At 42.7% G+C, this 15,603-nt stretch overlaps 1 protein-coding gene and 1 non-coding gene across 3 annotated transcripts in view; both read left to right on the top strand.

Moving 5' to 3' along the window:
• The window catches only part of OSBPL10 (oxysterol binding protein like 10), a 201,191-nt gene that overhangs the window by 53,183 nt on the left and 132,405 nt on the right, over window positions 1-15,603 (top strand). The window lies entirely within an intron of this gene.
• On the top strand, window positions 5,408-5,514 carry LOC118715833. Its single transcript, XR_004986977.1, has one exon. It is a non-coding gene; the product is annotated as a U6 spliceosomal RNA (small nuclear RNA).

Here is a 15,603-nt window from a genome sequence, read left to right as displayed (position 1 = left end):
GACGGATGTTCATTATGTTTTGCAATGGAACACCGAGCAGTATTTCAGTGCTACCTTTGATTTGTCATATATTCGTTTGGCAGGAAGCATAGCAGTGGGGGAAAGAATCCCTGGATCTCTAGCCCTCGAATTCTGCAGATGCCTTGTCCGTTCCTGAAGCCAGTGTCCATGATGTTTAAAAACCAGAGGGCCAGGGTGCTAAGTGGTTGTCTTTTGAATCTCCTGGCAGCCCCGCCTCTGATGCCTCTGGGCTTCTCAGATTTTTTTTATTTTTTATTTTTTTAAAGGTGTTAGGTGGTTGGTTTCAAAGCAGCTACTCAGAATGGGAGCAATTGCAATAGATGGATGTAAAACTGAGAGAAGGGACACTGAGGGTCTAGGCAGTCACAGCACACTCATTTGATCCGAAATCGCTGGGATGCCAAAGCGGCTCTGCTGAGTCAGTGTGTCACTGCAGAAATGTTAATTTGCAATTTTTTCCCCCGCTAATGAAATAATCTGCTGGGAGAAGAGTTTCCGCTTCCCTTCTCCTTTTATCTGTTTTTTTTTTTTTTACCTTTGGCTGCGCCAGCGATAGCTTTCATCAGCCACGAGCGTCATAGGGTTAACAGGATCTTTTCTTTTCCATTATGCTAGTCCTCTGTCCCAGGACTAATCTCCAGGTGCCTTAGAGACAGTTGCACAGAACACAGTGCAGAAGACCAGAAACCAAATCAAGTGGATCTTCTGGCCGAGGGCCGGGGGAGAGCGCGTGTAGACGGTAGGCCTTGCTGATAAGGTGATTTATCATGCCAGTAGTTTGAGCAGAAAGAAGAGTGGTTATGGAAACGCTGAGGCCTGCCCTCTGAAAAGGTGATGGAGGCTCTCCAATTCTTTGTTAACATTTAGGTAGGTTACTTTCCAGTACCTCACTTTATAGAAAGGAAAAGGAATTCTGATGAACGCTAACTTTGTTTTAATCTTTTAAGATCTTTTTCTTTTTTAAAAAATATGTTTTTATTGATTTTAGAGAGAGAAGAGAGGAGAGGGATAGAGAGATAGAAACACCGATGAGATCTATTGGCGGCCTCCTGCATGTTCCCTACTGGGATCGAACTTGCAACCTGGACAACTGATGACTGCTTGTTTCATGGGTCAGCGCTCAACCCTCTGAGCCATGTCAGCTAGGCACGATCAGTTTTTCTAGGCTTCATAATCTGTGAGAGCCTGTGGCCGGCTGCGCTCTCTGACGGATGTTGTCGAAGTGGTTTCAAGGGTTCCTGTTGGTTACTAATCACCAGTGAGTCGAAAGCCAGATCCAGTAAAGATGAGCTGCTCATCTCTTTCCTCTTCTTTGCCCCAAAGTGCTGCTGTCATCCATAGGAGATCGATGTGCTCCAGGTACCTGCACAATATCCTGGCCTATGGAAGTGGAGAATTCTGTCAGGGAATTGATCGCCAGCATCTAGAGATTCTCAGCAGATTTAGAGGCAAGCAGACATCCTTAATAGGAAACCAAAGTCAAGGCTGGTATTTCCTTTCCTTAACCCTATTCTCACCAGGGAGCAGGTGCCCCACATTGACTCTTACCCAGTAAAAGCACCTGGTGCCATCGTCCCAGGCTGGCCACCCTGCCTCTAAATCAGCGGGTAGGGGAACAAGTTATCAGACTTGGGAGAGAAGGGGGTGTCTTTCTCAGTTGTGCTGGAAAAACTAGCAGGGACAGCCTTCTCTGTGACTTATCTGTGCCATGTTATCCATTATCTGGCGAGGTAAATCTCTGCCTGGACTGTTACAGTAAGCTCTTAATGGCCCGCCCCACTTCTCCCACCAGCCGCTTGAACATCCTTCCAGAGTGATCCTTGTAGGGACAGAGCCCTCCAGAAACCCATCCACGCCTCTGGAATAAAATCTGAGGCCCTTAACCATGGTCTGCAAGGCCTTGTGAGATCTGGCTTCCGGCTGCCTCTCGAGGTCACCTCCCATCACTAGCCCCCTCGCTTCCTTGGGTCCTTCCTCTGGCCTTTCTTCTGATATTTCCAGCTCTCCCAGCCCACTCCCATTTCTTTCTTCAGGTGACACACCTCACCCTCTTCCTTCTGTTCTCTGTTCAGATCCACCTTATAGACAGGCCTTCCCTGACCCGGTGAAGTTAGCACACTCCCCATGGCAGCCCTTCCTCCCTTTTCCCCCTACTTTATAATGATATACTATTGTATTTTACCTCTTCCTAAAGCACCCTTTGACTCTTACCATATCTGTTTATATGTCTGTAATTTATCACACTAGGATGTAAGCTACATGAAGTTAGGAATTTTTATCTGTTTGGTTTATTGCTCTAGCCCCAGTATCTAGAAAAATATGTTAATATAAACATAAGGTATAGGGAACCTCATAATTTAATGAAATAATTTAATCAGATATCTGCCCCTAGTCCTGGTCCCTCTACAAACCAGCTGTGGGACAATGGGAAAGTCACTTAATTCACTGGTCTATTTTGCATGTCAGTAACATGGAGTAAAGACGAACTGAGACTACGAACTGAGACAATCAGATGAGGTGCTGGAAGCTGTGAGTGCTGGCCAGAGCCCGAGGGCCAGGGGCCTCATACACACACAGCACGTGCTCATGACAGATTGGCTCAATATTGCTTTTACCTCTGGTCACAAACCCTTGGATAGGTCCGTGGCATTGCATCCGGGGTGTGACCTATGACCTAATGGAGACCTTTCAATAAATTATGATATCAATAATTCAGAGGCAGGCTGTGTAATCTCACTGCTTTTCCAGCAGCTTGGAGAAATGTCTGGCTTCCCAGAACCCGAAGAGTTCTCTGGACATAAAACCTTCTGCAGAAGCCGGATTGGTAGGCAAAGCTGTCTTCCATGACTTCAGTGATGGTTTTTCAAAATCAAGTTTTACCTCAGTGATGTCTCTGTTTGCCATGGATAATCTAAAAACATCATTGTCACCTTTAGGTGCTGCTGCTTTTATCCCTGAAATTTGAATCAAATCTGGTAGTGGCCAACCGTGTGTGGCAGATTTGGTCCTCACCTTTATTTCCTGCTCGAGAGGAGGTGTGGCCAGTCGGGGGAGGACCAGAAGAAGCTCAGGGTGGTCCCCTGTGGATGAATTGGTCCAGAATGATTGAGAAGTGATTATTTTGCTAAGTGGCTGGTTATTTATTTATTTTAAATTTATTTTTATATATTTTTTATTGATTTCAGAGAGGAAGGAAGGAGAGAGAGTTAGAAACATCAACGATGAAAGAGAATCATTTATCGGCTGCCTCCTGCATACTTCTCACTGGGGATCAAGCCCACAACCTAGGCATATACCTTGACTGAGAATCGAACCGTGACCTCCTAGTTCATAGGCCTACACTCAACCACTGATACATACCGACTGGGCCAAGATTTTCTTAAAGAGTGATTGGTAAATATTTCCTTAATTTATGTTATTTGACAAATAATTACATATGCATCTTGTGCTTGCTAAGTGCCAGTAACTGTTCTAAGCATTTTACAAATAATAACTTAATTTGATCCTCTTAAAAGTCCCACCTGATTCCTTTGTTGCTTATAGGCTTGGTTCGTGTTCAGGTGGCAAGACAGACATGTTTGTAGCTGCCTCTAGTTTAAGAAAAATTCTTTGGAAAAAAGGCTAAACACCCAGAATTCTGTCTTTTAAATGATACCTTCTCCTACTCCCCAGAACAGGGAAGTTCCACCTTTATTTGAAGTCAGTGGCAAAACACCAGCTGTTTCCGGAGGTCAGATCTCCAACAAGGTCATACCGGATTGGAGATGGTTCTGATTGAAGTTCTCCGAGAGTCAGTGGAGAGTAAGAGTGTGTGGCTGTTTCAGCCCCCTCTGTCCTCCGTTTGGGATTATGTGTTCTCCAGAGGGCGAATGTGTGCCCACGCTCACCCAGGAGGACCCTGACAGCCTTGAGGCGGTTTTGTTTTTGGACTCGGTGTTGTGCTCGTGGTTGATCATATTGCCCTGAGCCTTGGGACATGCGTTGGAGGAACAGTTGAGACTTTAATCTTGTTTTTTTGTGAGCTTGCCCCTTTGGGTTAGAGCCAGCCAGCGAATTTCATTTTGGAATCATGTATATTTTGCTAGGGCTCTTAGTGGGCAGCCAGATCGGAGTGCCCTCATAGCATTCTGGCTGCTTCTTGAGATGAGTGCCTGCCAGTAATTGCTGGGCCTGCTCAGTCTTTTTCTCCCAGTTCTGAGATCTGCTGACTTAACTGGGCGGCTATTAGGCTCCTGCGGAGTGTCTGGTTTCCTGCCAGTTTGGGAGGCTGGGGATCCCGTGCCGGGGGAAGGTAATCAAGCAATAAAGCGAATTAAAGCCCATGCCTTGTGGAGGGACCAGGGGGAGAGCTAGCGAACCAGCGCCCGCCTGCAGATGTGGAAGAGGCAGGCTGCTTGATCTCACAAAGTCATCAGCCCTTGTGAAAATTCTTTGGCCCCTAGTGTTTACCCTTTCATCTCCTCTCCTTCCCTTCTCCTGGTGTTAGTTGCCTGCAGAATCCTTTGAGAAATTTCTCTTGGGCAGTCTTAGTTCCCTGGTGTTAGCAGAAATCTCACCTTTGACTTGCAGTCTGAATACATACATATTTGACATCTCCTGATAGGTCTTTCCTCCCACCCTGTGCCCCTTGCTGTCAGAAGATTCTTTATAGTCGAGGCCCCTTGGTCTGAGATGGAAGATTTAGCAGGCTCCTATCTTTCTGAGTGAGGCGGGATATGGTTAGGGGCCAGATTGCCTAGGCCATTGGTTGGCAAACTCATTAGTCGACAGAGTGGCAAACCGCGGCATGTGGCTCTCGAGCCGGTTTGCCGACAACTGGCCTAGGCTCACATAATTTCTGCTGCCGATTGGCTGTGAGACTCTGGTGAATGAGAGACCCTCTCTGTGCCTCTGTTCCTTATCTTTAGAAAAGGGTACTAATAGTGCTCACATCAGAGGGTTAGGCAGATATTAGCAATTATTATCTTCTCTACCTTCCTCCCCCGCTGTCTTCATAGAGGGCCCATGAGATGAAGGCAGGGATTTTTGTCCGCCCTGCCCATTGCTGTATTCTTGGCGCCTAGTACAGTGCCTGGTACTTAGCAGGTGCTCAGCATGCCTGCTGAAGGAATAAATACAGGAGAGGCTATATGAATGCTCTTTGCTATGTCCTCTTGTATTTGATGTATCTTTGGGATAGAAAGAGGATCCTGGAGGAGGGGCATGGAACTGGAAATGCCAGAAAAGTACAAGAACTAATAAATCCTCCATCTTTCACTGTGCACTCAGCTTTCTGCATTGTTGAGCTGCTGTTTTCTCTCACTGCCCCCGGTGGAATCTGAGATTTCATAGAAGGGTGTCCAGGATACTGGTGACTGACTTTCAATGCTGTATTAGAACTGGCATGGTGCTCGCTTCGGCAGCACATATACTAAAATTGGAATGATACAGAGAAGATTAGCATGGCCCCTGCGCAAGGATGACATGCAAATTCGTGAAGCATTCCATATTTAAAAAAAGAAAAGAAAAAAAGAACTGGCATGGAGCGACCTCTTAGATAGCGTTATCAATGCTCCAGGCACTGTTTAAAGTGCTTTCTGTTTATTAGCTTATTTAAGCCTTAGCATAGCTCTGTGCGGTCTTCTTAGTCCCATTTTATAGATGGGAAACTGAGGCACTGAGAGGTTAGGTGGTTTGCCCAGGTGAGATAGTATTATAATTACTTATTACATTCCTTTTCCTTTGCTAGGTAGGCATTGAGGAGTCAGTGGGAAAGAAACCTGATTTGGTTTCTGTTCTCAAGGAGGGTACAGTCTAGTGAGTGGTACAGTCTAGAGTGTGGTTTAGCCAATGATCCCACAAATAATTAGAAAGATTGATGATGACTTGTAAGAGACAAGACAATATGCTTTGGGCAGAGTGACAGGGGACCTGGTATAGATTGGTGAGAAGGGAAGGCTTTGATGAAAGGCAGATGATTTTAAGCTGAATCTGAAAGGTCAAGGAAGAACTAGCCAGACCGAGAGGAGGGCACGGGTATCCAGGAAGGGGGAACACATGATGAGAGCTCTGAGGCAGGAATGAGAAAGAATCAGGAAGATGGGCCAGTGTGGCAGGGGCAGAAGGAATGAGGAGATTTGCTGAGGAATCAGATGTGAACTGAGCTGGGACATGCAAAATCTTTAGGCTCATCAAGGGTTTTGGATTTTATATTGAATGCAATGGGAAGCCATTTAAGGATTTTAATCAGGAGTACCTGGTGATCTTACTTAGTTTTTTAAAAAAATCATTGTCTCCAGGCTTGGATTCCAAAGAGGGAGATGTGCTGGTTTTCACAAAGGTTGATGAGAGCTGGAAGCAGAGATAAAAAATTCATAGATTTGTAAAGAAATAATGCTATTCTTAGCAGAAAATATGAGAAGTTTCCATTTGATTAGATCCTCTGGAATGTGTGGTCTTTATGCTTAGAACCCACAACATTTGATCCTCCAATGGACATAATCTTAAATAGTCTTTGGAGGAGTAATTATTTTTCTTATGTGAAGTCTGAAAAATGATGAAATAGTCCTTTATCCTTTACACAGTGTGATGGTGATCAATCATGTGAGGATCAAAAGGGAGCTGTGTTTTGAAAGTTTTATGAACAATGGTGAATGCTTCATTTATGCTCCTGTCATACAGTTCTTGGAGTTTGAGTTTCTTGAAATGAATGTGTCCTTGTTCCTGATGATCATACAAATGAAGTGTAGATTATACTAAGCATAATTTAAAAAAAAATTCCTTTTATTCTTCAATTACAGTTGACACACAATATTATATTGGTTTGAGGTGTACAACATAGTGATTAAACATTTGAATAAATTATGAAGTGATCACCATAATAAGTCTAGTTCCCATCTGACCCTGTATATAGTTATTACAATATTATTGACTATATTCTCTATAGTGTACTTTACATCCCCATGATTTTTTTTATAACTGCTAATTTCTACTTTTCAATCCCTTCACTTTTTACACTCATTCCCTCAACACCCGTCCATCTGGTAACCATCAGTTTGTTTGAAGAGGGAGAGATTTTGAGTAATCATCCCATCATCACAAAAGTATGACCTAAATTCAGTTTAATTAACTAAGCATAGCTTCTAATGCTGAGTGTGTGTATATGTGTGCATGTAGAAAATGAGAGTGTAGCAGTAATGTTGAGTTATTCTCAGCAATTAATTCCTGAGTGCTTTCTGAGACACTATTCAGATTTATAATAGGTTGTGAACTTCCATTTAGTATGGTGATAAGATTTCTACTCATCCATGTTACTACTTCTGGGTCCTGGATAAGGGTTACCCCCAAATAACTGTAGTAGTTACACGATTTCTTGCTTTTGCTCATCAAACAAATTCATGTATCTTTTTAGATAATCTATATTTTAGATAAACTATATGCTTCTTGAGGGCAGGAATTGTGACTTGTTTACCAGCGTATCCTTAGCATCTGGCATGTAAGAGGGTTGAGAAGTATTTGCGGAAGTAATATACATTATAATCCTGTTTTAAAGTTGTTCATACAAGTAGAGGAAGGTGAGTCAAATGGGTTGATGTGTAGGATTTTTGTTCAGCTGTAATCAGTAGATCTGCATAAAGGTGGAGTCAGCCACCTGTTCTCAAATTCGGCTGCAACTACAGTCACCTGAGGAGCTTGGAAAAACCATTAAAAGCTGAGTCTTGGCCCCAGAGATTCTGATGTGAGTGGTCTAGGTGCATGCTGGGAATTGGGAGTTATAAGAAGTCGCCAGGCACATCAGTCTGCTTTGGCTGCTATAACGTATCAGAGACTGGGCGGCTTAAACAACAGGACTTTCTCACACTTGTGAAGGCTGGGAAGTTCAAGATGAAGGTGCAGGCAGGGTAAGTTTCACCCTGAGGCCTCTTCTCTTGGCTTGTAGATGGCTACCATTTTTCACAGAGAGAAAGTGAGCTCTCTGGCATCTCTTCTTATAAGAACGCTACTTGTCATATCAAGAACTCCATCCTTTTGGCCTCATTTAATCAGAATTCCTTCTATCTGTAGTAACACTGAGGCTTAGGGCTTCAACACAGGAATTGGGAAGGAACAAAATTCAGTCTACAACACCTCATACTTCTAATGTGCAGGCTTTATTTTTGTGCCACGTACAAGTTTAGAGATAAGCTTTTCAGAGTGGATTTGGGATCCACAAATTTCAAAGGTCCAGGCTCCTTTGAACTGAACGTTTCACCATTTCTAAGGTTTGACTGTGTTCTCAAAGTCCAATGGGAATTTTGGAATTCTAGCCACCATGCCCATCTCCCCCAAAAAGCTGATAGAGGAGGGAAGGAGTCAAATCCATTACTCTTCCTCATTAGCTGGAACTTAATCGGATGACTACATCTGGCTGAAAGGAAGATTGGGAAATGTATTTTGGCAGAGTGCATTGGGCCCAGCTAGAAGTTGGGGGTTTTCTTGAATTGAGAGACAGGAGACATGGATGTTGGGTGGGTAGGTAGCTGTCCCTGCCACACCTGGTTTCAGACCACGAGTTAATCAGTGCCGGAGCTCAGGTTATGTACCCTGGTTTCAACCCCGTAATCGTCCCACTGTTCCCAGTAAAAATGGAACATGGTAACTGGGAAACAGTTGGTGGATGTAGGCAGTACATATTTGGAAGATAAGGAACGTTCTTTTCCTGTCTTTCATAGGCTTGTTACATCAACAAGAAGTGATTTGCTTCATAATAAAGTAGGGTAATGGGAACCCACGAGTCTTGAAATACACAGTTCAGTGTATCATGGCATGTTTCAGTTCTTACGGACATTCTGTTAGCGTTTGACCCAATTGATCACTCTTTTTTTAAATGGTCTCCTTTGGGATTCTGGTTTTCCTCCTCCCTCTCTCTGTCTTGGTTTCTCGCTAGTCTGCTGGTTCATGTTAGAGTTCCTCAAGTCTTGGTCCCAGTCCCCCTCCTCCATGCCTTCCCTTCTCCTCCCTGTGTTCTGTCTAAGCAAACTCTGCCTTTTGCTTCAGTGGCTACTAATTTACAGATTGTTTCAGCCTCATATCTCCAGCTCAGACCTCCTCTGGGTTCCAGATCCATTTATCCAGTTGCTAATGGACATCTCCTGGCAGTTTTAAAGGCATCTCAAGTGTAACATTTCTAACAATGAATTCTTAGGTCATTAACAGGCCTTGTCAGTTAAACCTCCGCAGTAATTCTGCCATTTTCACCTATTCGGGCCTATTGCCAGGAACAGTGAGGTTTTTTTTTTTCTTTCTTTTTTCCCCCCACATTTATTTATAGATACAACAGATTGACAGCTGTCAGAGGGGAGAGGGGTTTTGGGACTGGATGAAAAAAGGTTGAAGAGATTTAAGCAAACAACAACAAAAAACCCCCCAAAGGCTCATGGACACAGACAACAGTATGGTGATTACCAGAGGTAAAGGGGGTTGGAGGGAGGTAGAAGAGGGAGGTAGAAGAGGGAGGTAGAAGGGAGGATAAGTGGTGATGGACGGAGACTTGACTTGGGGTGGTGAGCACACAGTACAATATATTGGGTCGGCAACTAAGTAATTGCGGATTTTTAAAAGAAAATCAAAGACAATTTTTTCATGGAACTAAATAACTTTATTCTGTAATGTATTGCCCACTTTGATCAATGACCTTTTGCCATCTTTCAGGCAGCATCATAATCCCACGTTCAAAAAACTTCTGGTTTTTATTAGCAAAAAACTGAATCAGGTACGATTTGACATCATCATCATTATTGAAATTTTTACCATTCAAGGAGTTTTGTAAAGATCGAAACAAAAAGTAATCAGATGGTGCAAGGTCAGGACTATATGGTGGATGTGGCAAAACATCCCAACCAAGCTCCATTAATTTTTGCCGAGTGACCAAAGATGTGTGTGGCCTTGCATTGTCATGATGGAATACAACACCTTTTCGATTTGTCAATTCGGGCCGCTTTTCTTCAACTGCATTGTTTAATTTCGTTAGTTGTTCAATGTAGACATCAGAATTGATCATTCGGTTGGGTGGTAAGAGTTGAAAAGTAGACAATTCCTTTGTAATCCCATCAAACTGATAACAAAACCTTCTTTTGATGAATATCAGCTTTTGATGTTGTTTGAGTTGGTTCAGCTGGCCTGCTCCACGATCTTTTCCGCTTGATATTGTTGTAAACAACCCATTTTTCATCGCCAGTTATCAGTCGTTTTAAAAATGGATCATTTTCATTACGTTTCTTTAGCAAATCGCAGCTGCTAATGCGTTGCGTTAACTGTGATTCTTTCAGTTCGTGAGAAACCCATGTATCGAGTTTTTGAACATAGCCAAGTTGTTTTAAGTGCTTTTCAATACATGTATGTGATACATGAAGCTTCTCTGCAATCTCATGTGTTGTACTGTGACAGTCCGAATTGATTATTGCTTTGATCAGGGCGTCATCAACTTCAACTGGACGATCAGAGCGTTTTTCATCTTTGAGTGAAAAATCACCAGAACAAAATTTGGCAAACCAATTTTGACACTGCCGTTCTTTTAAGGCTTCGTCACCATAAACAGCACATAACTTTTTATGAGCTTGCGATGCGTTTTTCCCTTTGCGGAAATAAAAAAGCAAAATATGACGAAAATGTTCCTTTTGATTTTCCATTTTTCAACGAACGTCAAACGAAAACTACAAAACAGATCAAAAAACTTTTTTTACTGATTAACAGCTGAATAGCCAACTATCAAATAACAAAATGTGTTTTACATTTGTACTACGTCTGCAAACCTAAAAATTCAACTGAAGCCATGTGTGTGTGAAACCCGCAATTACTTAGCTGCCGACCCAATAGTACAGATGATATATTATAGAATTGGACACCTGAAACCTATATGATTTTATTAACCAATGTTACCCAATAAATTCAATAAAAAATATATCCCCCAAACACATTTATTATGGTATAATTTTTACACATCATAATATTTACCCATTGCAAGTGTACATACAATGCTGTGATTTTTAGTTAATTTATATAGTTGTGCAACTATCACCACAGTTCAGCTTGGAAACATTTTTGTCACCAAAACAATGCCCTGTAGCCAGTTTGTAATTAATCCCGATCCAGTCCTCTGCCCCAGACAGCCAGGGACCTGCTTTTTGGTGCTCTAAATTTCTTTTCTGGACATTTCATATATGAGATTATACAACAGGCAATCTTTTGCATTCGGCTTCTTTTACTTTGCACAGTATTCTTAAGGTTCACCCATGTTGTAACATGGATCAATGTTCTGTTTTTATTGCTAAGTAATATTCTGTTGTGTGGATATATTACATTTTGCGTATCCATTCACCAGTTTATGGACAGTTTGTCCTTGGGAATCGCCAAGCTAGGTCACATTCTCCTCTTTTCTTACCACCAGACACTTCCCACAGCTGTAGTTTTGTATCTATTTTAGTGAATATTTTATTGTTTGTTGGTGCGGTTCCTTCACTCTCCCTCCCCCATCAGAGGGACCTTGTCTATCCCTTCCTCACACACTGTCTCATTCAGTGTAGGCACTCAGTTAAATTAAAAAAAGAAATAAATGAGTGAATTCCTGGAAATAAAACTTAGTATTGGAATCAAAGCTAACTTCTTCAAATAGCTGGGCTTCTACAGATCCTCTTTTCTTTAACCACTAAATGAGTGAATGTAGCCACAATGCTTTTTCCATAGCACAGCTGACCACACTGAGAACCAGGTGTGGGTTATGTTCCAGATATATCCTTGGCGCCTCCAAACAAGAACAAACACAGGCCTTTGTTTTAAGTTCTGTCTTGTTGGCCTTGTAGTCATTGAGCTAAACTGCTGATAGGATGCAATATGAGCCGCGGATCCGATTCACTGTCTGCTTGGAGATGTGATACACATGTTTGGAAGTTTTATAACGAGGCAGACCGCTAGGCATAGTGATGGTGGAGCAGTATACAGAAGGGCATTAGCAGCTTTCTGCTTTTGCAGATGCAGGCCTCCACCTCATCACAAAAATAAGAACTACTGGTTCTCAAAGTGTAGCCCTACGGGCAGCAGCGGCCGCCTCACCTGGGCCCTTGTTAGAGATCAAGCTCTCGTGCTCCACCCCAGGCCTCCTGAATCAGAGACTCTGAAGGATCAGCCCTGAAGCTGTGTGTTCACAAGCTTTCAGCTGATTCTACTGCAGCTCAAGATTGGGAGGCACAGGGCTAGGCACGGTCAGGCCTCTCACGACCAAATCACACTCTTTTGTGCTGTCACCCTGCGGGAAGGATAAAGGACACTTGGATGCAGGAACAGTGGAGTTTAGGGCCTGACTCAGTTGGAGATTTGGGAAAGAAGCTTAGCCCAGGGGCCGGCTTCTGATCTGAATTACTTCCCCGGTTGGTCACGGCAGGCCAGCATCCCATCTCTCTGCACCTTGGTGGAGAATGCCCGCCTTCTTTACCCCAGGGCTTTAGCAAGTATCAGAATCTTTTTTCGTGTGTGTGTGTGTGTGTTCGAACTTACAGTGCAAAGCAGGGACTTGAATCAAGACTCATCCCGTGACAGGAACCCCCGGTAAGTTCCCCGCATTGTGGATGGCGAGAACGGAAATAGGACACATCTTGACATTTTGCAGTTAAGATGGTATGATATTCTCACCTAAAGACACTGGAAATAGGTGTTCTGAAGGTGAGGTGGCAATATTCTGCAAGCCTATATTGATATTTGTTAGACAGGGCTCGGTGTTTTTGTTATTAAATCACCTAGTCTTTAAAAGCAGATAGAATCTCTTCCTAGGTCAAGTCCAAGTGCCGTGCGCCAGACCTTGTGTTAAAAGTTCATGTTGACTTAGCTGGTGCTTTATGGGGGGTGCGGGGAGGGTGGGGAGCCTGAGGCAGCAGCTACTCCAGCTGGAAGTTCTTAATCCCAGTTGCTTCATCCAGTCTGGTCCCTGGGGCCCCTCGGCAGGGATGAGCACCTTGATCGGATTGTGCAGGAACTCTGAGCCAGGTGATTTTGCAATATTTCTTTAAATCTTTCTCAAAAACACTTCAGAGTGAGAGCCAAGAAACCCACTGCCTGGGCCGTTGTGACTTAGGAGCTTTCAGACCCAGGTCGGGTTGTACCTAAGTAATGTTTCACTCACTGGATGGGCACACGGGTGCTCAGATGTTGTCGGAGAATGACTGGGGGGAAGAGCTTGGCAGGCCAGAAGCAAAAGCTGGGTGAGGAATAACGCTGGGAGGTCTTATCCTGCCTCTGGTTTTGTACTAGGGCTTACACTGTTAGGTGATTTAGGGGAACATTAACGTTCACATTCCTGATTTCCTGACCTCAGGTCCATGAGGATTCTGATCCTCTAGGTGTGGGTGGGAATCAGGGATCCATAGTTTTAACAGGTTCCCCAATGGATTCAGAAGCAGAGCTGACCTAAACTGTAAGGCATAGGTTTTTGTTTTTGTTTGTTTTAAAGGCAAGGCAATTTTAAAAAATTTAAAAAACTATGTTGGTTGTCTTTTAATCTCATTTATGGATTTTTTTTAACTTTAGAAATGTTTTTATTTAGAAATATGAGTCGTTTTTAATGTTTTCACTCTCCTCTCATGATACTTTCCCACCTTAACAGTTAAAAAATATTCACCCATATTTCTCCTAATTACAGTGATGATATATCATATAATTAATATAAAAATAAAGTATGTGATATATAGTATGTTAAAACTAATACGATTTTTTTAAATTTATGCCTTTAACATGCCAAATACTTATTTTGCTCCAAAGAATGTAATTAGTAAAATTTCTACTTTTAAATTTTTAATATATTTTATTGATTTTTATATACAGAGGAAGGGAGAGAGATAGTTAGAAACATCGATGAGAGTCATCAATCAGCTGCCTCTTGCACACCCCCTACTGGGGATTTGCCTGCAACCAAGGTACATGCCCTTGACCGGAATCGAACTTGGGACCCTTCAGTCCCCAAGCCAACGCTCTATCCATTGAGCCAAACCGGACCCGGCAAATTTCTACTTTTAAATGTTAGATTTTTTAAAAGCTGTTTTGCAAATGTTCCATGCACATTTAAAAAGTCATATTTTTCATTGGGGTATACATTGGGGTATATAATTTATTTGTAAAAATTAAAACTTGTGATTATATTATTTTGAATGTATCTCTTTTTTTTTTTTTTTTTAAATATTGATTTAAAAAATATATTTTATTGATTTTTAACAGAGAGAAAGGGAGTGAGATAGAGAGCTAGAAATGTCGATGAGAGAGAAACATCGACCAGCTGCCTCTTACACACCCCCTACTGGGGATGTGCCTGCAACCAAGGTACATGCCCTTGACCGGAATCGAACCTGGAACCTTTCAGTCTGCAGGCTGGCGCTCTATCCACTGAACCAAACCGGTTTTGGCAACTCTCGAAGTTTTTCATCTGTAGAAAGGGCTATGATCACGTCTACTTCCTGGGACTGCTGGGAGGTGTCAGGGAGTTAAATGGGTGACACACAGAAAGTGCTCTGTAAATATCAGCTATTCTTTGCATTAATGGTTCTGTCTGTAAGATGTCTGAAGGCTAGCCAAATGATTTTGCTATAGGCAGGCCACATTGAGTTTTTCTGGTAACCGAGATTAAACTTGTTGTATTGTGTGCCTGCATGTGGCTAATAATGGATCAAGTTCTTATATAATAGAATATATTTGTCTCATGGTTGATGATGAGCCCTTAGGACCCTATGCCAGTTTAACACTTTCAGGAGTGTTGGGATCTCTGTCTCTTGGTGGTTTGGGGGATGGTGGTGGCAGTGGTGGAACTGAGGAGCAGGTAGTTGAGAGATGTAAGAAGGCCCTTTCCTCGTATTTTATTTTCTCTTTTACATTTAGATGAAATGATTTAGCTCTTTGTCTGGAGCAGCCTGTCTAGCAAAAGTTCCTCTTCAAAGGATTTATTTCACTGCATTTTTTCTCTTTGTAATTCTCTTGTAATTTGGTTATAATTTTTGTCAGCTTTAATGTGCTTCTTCCTTGAACCCTCCCTCCCCCCAGATCCTTTCCCTTTGTATTTCTGCTCCTGCTGGAGTGTGGCCCATGACTGTGGGTGTGCTCCTAGCCCCCATTCCTCTTTGCTCCCCAAGTGAAAAGTATGTTTTCAACTTTTAAGTCCTAAAGTTGAACCTCATGAAACTGTATCAGGCAGATGTTGGGAGTGGGGGGTGGGAAGGGGTCGGGAAGATTAAAAGGCTACAGGTGTAGATAATGTTCAGACTTGGAAAGCAGAAGTAGGTAATGGCTGTTCTGTGTGCATGTGTGGAAGTAAGTAAGAGCATGCCCAAGTGAGTGTGAATGTGTGTACACACACATGAGTATGTGGCTACAGTGTGAATGTATGAGTTAGTTCAAGAGGGATGTTATGAATGTGAGCATGTCTGAGCATGAGCATATCTGAATGCATGTATGCAGGTGTGAGTGTGGGTATTGGTATGAGTACATATGTGTGTACATGCAGGTGTGTCTATGAGTGCGCTTGTATGTTCTTTCCAGAGCGATGGGGTTTCTCTGAAGGATGGTATGGGCAATGTTGTCATCAGCCCTTCC

This window comes from Pipistrellus kuhlii, unplaced genomic scaffold (genome assembly GCF_014108245.1).
Source record: "Pipistrellus kuhlii isolate mPipKuh1 unplaced genomic scaffold, mPipKuh1.p scaffold_m20_p_11, whole genome shotgun sequence".
Lineage (NCBI taxonomy): Eukaryota > Metazoa > Chordata > Mammalia > Chiroptera > Vespertilionidae > Pipistrellus > Pipistrellus kuhlii.
This window is presented reverse-complemented; position numbering and strand designations above follow the sequence as displayed.